The sequence below is a fragment of the Arachis stenosperma genome, chromosome 9, assembly GCF_014773155.1.
Source record: "Arachis stenosperma cultivar V10309 chromosome 9, arast.V10309.gnm1.PFL2, whole genome shotgun sequence".
Lineage (NCBI taxonomy): Eukaryota > Viridiplantae > Streptophyta > Magnoliopsida > Fabales > Fabaceae > Arachis > Arachis stenosperma.
This window is the reverse complement of record NC_080385.1, coordinates 130,854,198-130,860,197: the sequence shown is the minus strand read 5'-3', so window position 1 is coordinate 130,860,197 and position 6,000 is coordinate 130,854,198.

Here is a 6,000-nt window from a genome sequence, read left to right as displayed (position 1 = left end):
ATTCGAACACTATATTTACTTGTAGTGCGGTTTGGATTGAATGATTTTTTAAAAAATTCTGATCCGATCCGATCTAATTTCGAGCGATTTGGATTAAAATGGATTTGCGGTTTTATAAATTAAAAAAATTAAGTATATATATAACAAGTCTCAACATCAAATTTTAAATAACCAATAATAACATAACAAGTCTTAACAATATGTTAAAAAACCAACGATATCATAACAATAGAAATAAAATTATAAGTTAGTTAAAATAAATAAATAAATCACATTTTGAACATAAAATATTTATTAAATAATAATATATAAAAATATAAAAATATATAACAAATTGAATATGCTATAAGTATAATTGTAAATATAATAATAAAATAATAATATTATAACATATTGTGCGGTTTGGATTGTATTGGATCAGTTGTAAAAAGTAGATCCGAAATCCAATTCGATTCAGGAGTTTGTAAAAAATAAAATCCAATCAAATCCAAATTAGTGTGATTTTAATCGGTTTTTGGTTTGGATTGGATTGGATGAGCGGTTTAATTTAGATCGGTTTGAATTTAAACACCCCTACTCGATGGTGGAATTTTTTGTGCCTATATTTGTTTGGACAATTTCTATTAAGTCTTACATTATCTAAAATTAAAAATTTGATAGTCTTTATAAGTGCGAAAAAATCTTTATCTCTCGAATTAGATTTGGAATAAGTTAGATCTACTTAATTTCTTATATAATATTAGAACAAAAATAAAATTAAGAATGGTTATTGAACCACTCTCGCACCACAACAAATTTAAGCTAATTTTTAGGATAAGTTAAACCGACTTAATTTTTTACAATTTCTTTGTCTCCTCCGTTAGATTAATGAGTCTTGGGCTTCTCATTCTTGATAGAGGTCAATCAGGTCTGGTGTTCCAGTCTTTTTAGAATCACTTATGTCCTTCAGAAATTATTGAAATATTTTTACATATATCATTATACTTTAGACTCGGTTTTTTTACTATCTTTATAACATATGGACACAAATATAACTATACCAAAAGATATAGATATAGATAGACATAAATTTTTTAACGTGTTTGACAATAGTATACAAGACATAACAATTTGATTCAAATGTCTATTTTATTCTTATTAGTTCTCTATTATTATCTATCACCAACATTGCCGCCACCATAGCTTTAATTTCTACCACCACTACCGCCACCTGCAATTTTTTAACTTTATTGCAAAATACTATCTTCAACTTTCATTTATTCATTAACTCAACAATTCAATTTTTTTATTAAAAAAATTGAAACATGTTGAAATAAATAAAAAAGAGAACAAAAGTGAGATAGACAGGTCTCAAAAATGGTTGACCACTATTTTGGACTTTTTTAGTTTTTTTCGCCTTTCTTAATGAAATTAAATCAAGTAATAGTGAAAACAAATAAATCTGAGCAACACTTGATGAGTGTAGACGAATAAATTTAACCGAAGATGATTACCAATGGTGGTGATGGGTGCGACTGTGTGAAGAGAGAAAGAGAGAAGAGTAAGAGGAAGAAGAAAGAAGGGGCGTCAGCGGTGGCGGCCCACGATAGCAGTGTGGAGGGACACAACAATGGAGGGAGAAGTAGAGTGATAGGTGTGGCGATGCGAAAAGAATAACAAAGAAGGAGATGAGAGGCAATGGCTATGGCGGTGATGTGGAAGAGGGACACGGCCATAGAAGAAGAAGGATGGAGGAAGGAACGTGGAAGTAGAAGGATTTTGGGGTTAGAAACACATATTAGAGAAGATAATAAGAGGGAAAAGGGTTAGATTAATTAGAGATATAACTATAATTTAAAAAAAAGAAGGAATAAAAATATAAAATTTTGTGTCTTATAAATTGTGTCTCAATATCTCAACTCAAAGAAGAAACACTAAAAATATGTATTTTGTGTATATTTGTGTACCACTATATCCATAAAAAATTTGTGTCTTTAATGCTGGAAAATAGAGTCCCGACCCAATTGCCGTTAGAACAAAGAGGAAAGAGAGACTCTTCACGTGGATCAAGGCTGAGACCCTCTAAAGAGAAACTTATAGCAGCCAATAAAATCATGCCATGTGGTAAGTTAATAAAAAAATTAAAAACATATTAGATATATAAATCTATTTAATTAATTATTTATATTAATGATTTAATAATTAATTATATTAAATCATAATTAATATAAATAATTATATTAACTCAATATCAAATATTATTTATATTGTTATATTGAATCATAATTAATTAAATTTATTTACATAAAAAATAAATTTAATTTTAAAATATTATAAAATAATTTTTAGTTTGATTATTTATTTTTATTGGTAAAATTTAAAATACTAATTAAATTTAAGTTATCTATTTTAATATTTTATAATATTGAATTATTTTAAATCATAAATTTAAATAATATTATTATAAAAAATAATGATTATATTAATTTTAAGTATTTTAATTAATTAATTAAGTTGAATCATAATAGAAATTAAAATTAGTTCCTTTTAATAGAAAAGAGAGAGATATTTTAAATTCCTATTTACTATTTATGAGATAAAAACTGATGTAAAATTACTTATGACAGATAAACTATAAATAAAAATTGAAATAAATTATCTATTAAAAATGATCTTAACAAATAAACGGTAAGAGTAAAGCTAGGGAACCAAAAGCATATCAGCCAAAACTCAGCCAAATACCTTTGGATGAATTCAAAATTTTTACGAATTAATATATATGGATGTTTCTTTTACTAAGTATCAGAATGTTTCTTTTTCATATTAAATAGATGTTCTTTTATATATTTTTCGAATTTGTAATTGTTGGAAGTGGATAGATTAATGTGAGAAAAAAGAAGAAGGTTTTTATAGGTTTTAATTAGGTTTACTTAATCAATTTAAAATTTTTTAAATTTTGAATTTAAAAAATTTAAAATTAATCAATTATTAATATAAATTAATATAGTTTTGTTTAGTTTTTTGCTGATAAGCTTTTGGTTCCTTATACTTTTTCAAACGGTAAATATGCATCATTGTGTTCATATTTTTAGTGTCCAGAGACACTAATCAAATGTAGACTTATTGCCTTATTGTTATGTAAGTGTGCAGAGTCGTTGAGATTTATAATATAATATTCAAATAGTGCATATGTGTGATTCAGTAATACTGTAGACTATTAGTCGATGAAAATTGTGGGCCAATATTTTTGTTGGGTTGTGTGGGCTAAAGCCAGTGTGAAGGTTAAAAAATATGGAACAAGGAAAAATAGAGTAATATACGATGGCAAAATAAAAGGGTAACACAATGGTTGTAGGTTATAATTAAAAAGTAATTTTTTTAAGTTATTATTAAGTCCTTTTATTAATGATGGCTAAAAATGAATGGTTTGCGTAGTGATAATTGTAGTGGCACGCATAATAATTAAGTTTTATTGGAGTTATTATGTTATTATATGTTGAATGTTGAAGAAAATTGAATATTAGTTTCAATGAGAATGAAAGCAAAGATGACAGTGAACTTAAAAAAATTAATGTGAGCTTAAAAAATTAATGATCTTATTGGTAATAGTTTTGTTGCATATGAAAATACATGTGAAATATTTAATTAGCAACATATTAAATGAGACTGAATTTGAGTGTTGAATGATAAATGTTTTCGTAACCAAATTGAATTTTTTTTTCTTTAAAAGCATTTTAATTCAAAAGCAACAAATTATAGTTTTTGCGTTTCTGTTTAATTGTTAGATTGGGAACTAATTGAAGAAACTTATTTTATTCTGCTAATATATTATTTAATATCATTTATAATAAAAGATACCAGGAACAATAATCAGAATTCTTGTATTTTTTCTATGGCCGTGCTTTACAACAAAATATTTTTTTTACTATCATTTGTTTTATTATTTTTTGCATGGTTCTGAAAACCGGACCGGACCGGCCGGTTCGACCGGTTCAACCGCGAACCGGCAATGGAAGCGGTCCGGTCCTCATGTGAAAACCGCCCTCAGGAAAACCGGGCAAAAACTGGTGAACCGGCCGAAAACCGGCCGGTTGGGCCGGACCGGTGACCGGCCGGTTCTTATAAACGACGCCGTTTTTCGTTATTTTAAAAAAAAATTCCCCCCCGACCCGACCCGCTCGTTCACCCCCCCTTCCCTCGACCCCCAGCCGTTCTCCTCAGTTCTTTCTTGCTTCTCACAATCTCAGTCTCACTCCCTAACCTAACCCTAGCCATCTGAGAAGCACCAGCCCAGTCGCCCTCAAGCGTCGCCGCGGTCTCAGGTGGTCAGCGCCGCCGCCGTCGCCTGGTTCCCCAGCACCAGTAGCCCTCCTGCCCCTCCATCGTCTTCACTCTTCAGCTTCTCAACAAAAAAGCCCTCTCATCGTCTTCATCGTCGCGTGGTCCTCAACACCGGAAGCCGGCCGTCGAACCCAGGTAAGTGTCTCGTCGTCCTCAGGTTCTGTGAACTTGCTCTGCTAATCTTCGTTCTTCGCCTCTTCGGTGAACTTCCTCTGTGAACTACTGAACTTCCTCTTCAATTTCTGAAGAAACATGAACTTGAAACTGTGAACTTCGTCTGCTGTTCAAACCTAGGGAGTTTTTTTTTCTTAGTTGATAGTGAAACAGAAACATGGCGGGAGGTAGAATTTTTTTAGCTTGTATGCATAATTGTTGAAACAGAAACAGAAACAGAAACATGAATGGAGGCAAAATTGTTGTTGCTTGTATGCAGAATTGTTGAAACAGAAACAGAAACATGTATGCTGTAGGTAGAATTGTTGTAGCTTGTAGGCAGAATTGGTGTTTGTGTTGTGTTTCTTGGTCACTGTCTTGGGACCAATTTTGGAATGTTAATGGAAACAAAAAAAAGGTAGTCTTGTTGAATGGCTGAATGGCTAAATGCTGTTTTTAATTTTGTATCTGTCTTGTTTGTTGCAATATGATATCTGTCTTGTTTGCTGTAATATGGTCTTGTTGATGTTTTTTTATTTTTCATTGTGTTGTTGTTGTTTTTAATTTCAGTTATGGATAATGTTGTTAATCAAGAAGCAATTGCTGATAACAATGCTTCTGTGAATAATGCTGCTAATTCAAATGATGCTGCTAATCCTAATCCCTCTAGTGCTAACGATAGTCAGTCACAAGGTTCTTCTAACCTACGGGAAAAAACAGATTTAGCTTGGAAATATGTTGATTCTTCTGCTGAAGAGGGTGGGAATGAAGGTGAAGATGTTCCCACCGAAGCAGATTTGCAACAAGTTTTTGCGGATTTTGATGATTGATAAATCATGATGTTGGGATTTAATATTTAGATATGTCTTTATATTATTTAACTTTTGAGTATGTATTTTGATAAGATTATATGAATTTGGTGGATGAAAGTTTATGTAGTGTTTTAAATTTCGAAGATATTTTAAGTTTTATATTAGACCATAATTATATTTTAGGATGTTTATTCATAATTTATTTATTATTTTATTCTAAAACGGTTTTTTCGGTTGGACCACCGGTTAGACCGGTTGGACCAGTAAACCAGTGAACCAATGACTTGAGCGGTTTGATGACCGATCCGGTTTTCAGAACCTTGATTTTTTGTGTTTTGATCTTTTTATCAATTTTTTATTTATTTTTCTTGGTTATACGATAGATGTTTTTGCTTAGAGTTCTTTTTAATGTTCTCTAATGCATATTATTGTATTTTTGTAATGAAATTTTAAGTACTCATTATTCATATAATTTTTTTAATCATTTTTATTAATACATGTTTTTTATAAAACTTTATTATTTTTGTTTGGCTTTATATAATTTTCACTATTATTTTTGAATTAATATCTACTTTATTTACTATTGTTATTTGTTTATAATATAAATTATTAATTCCATTAGAAATGCCAAATTGAATACATAAAGTGACTAAGTGAGGATTCATTCATTGTGACCAAAATAAACTCAGCCACAACCTAATGGGACTTTATTGCA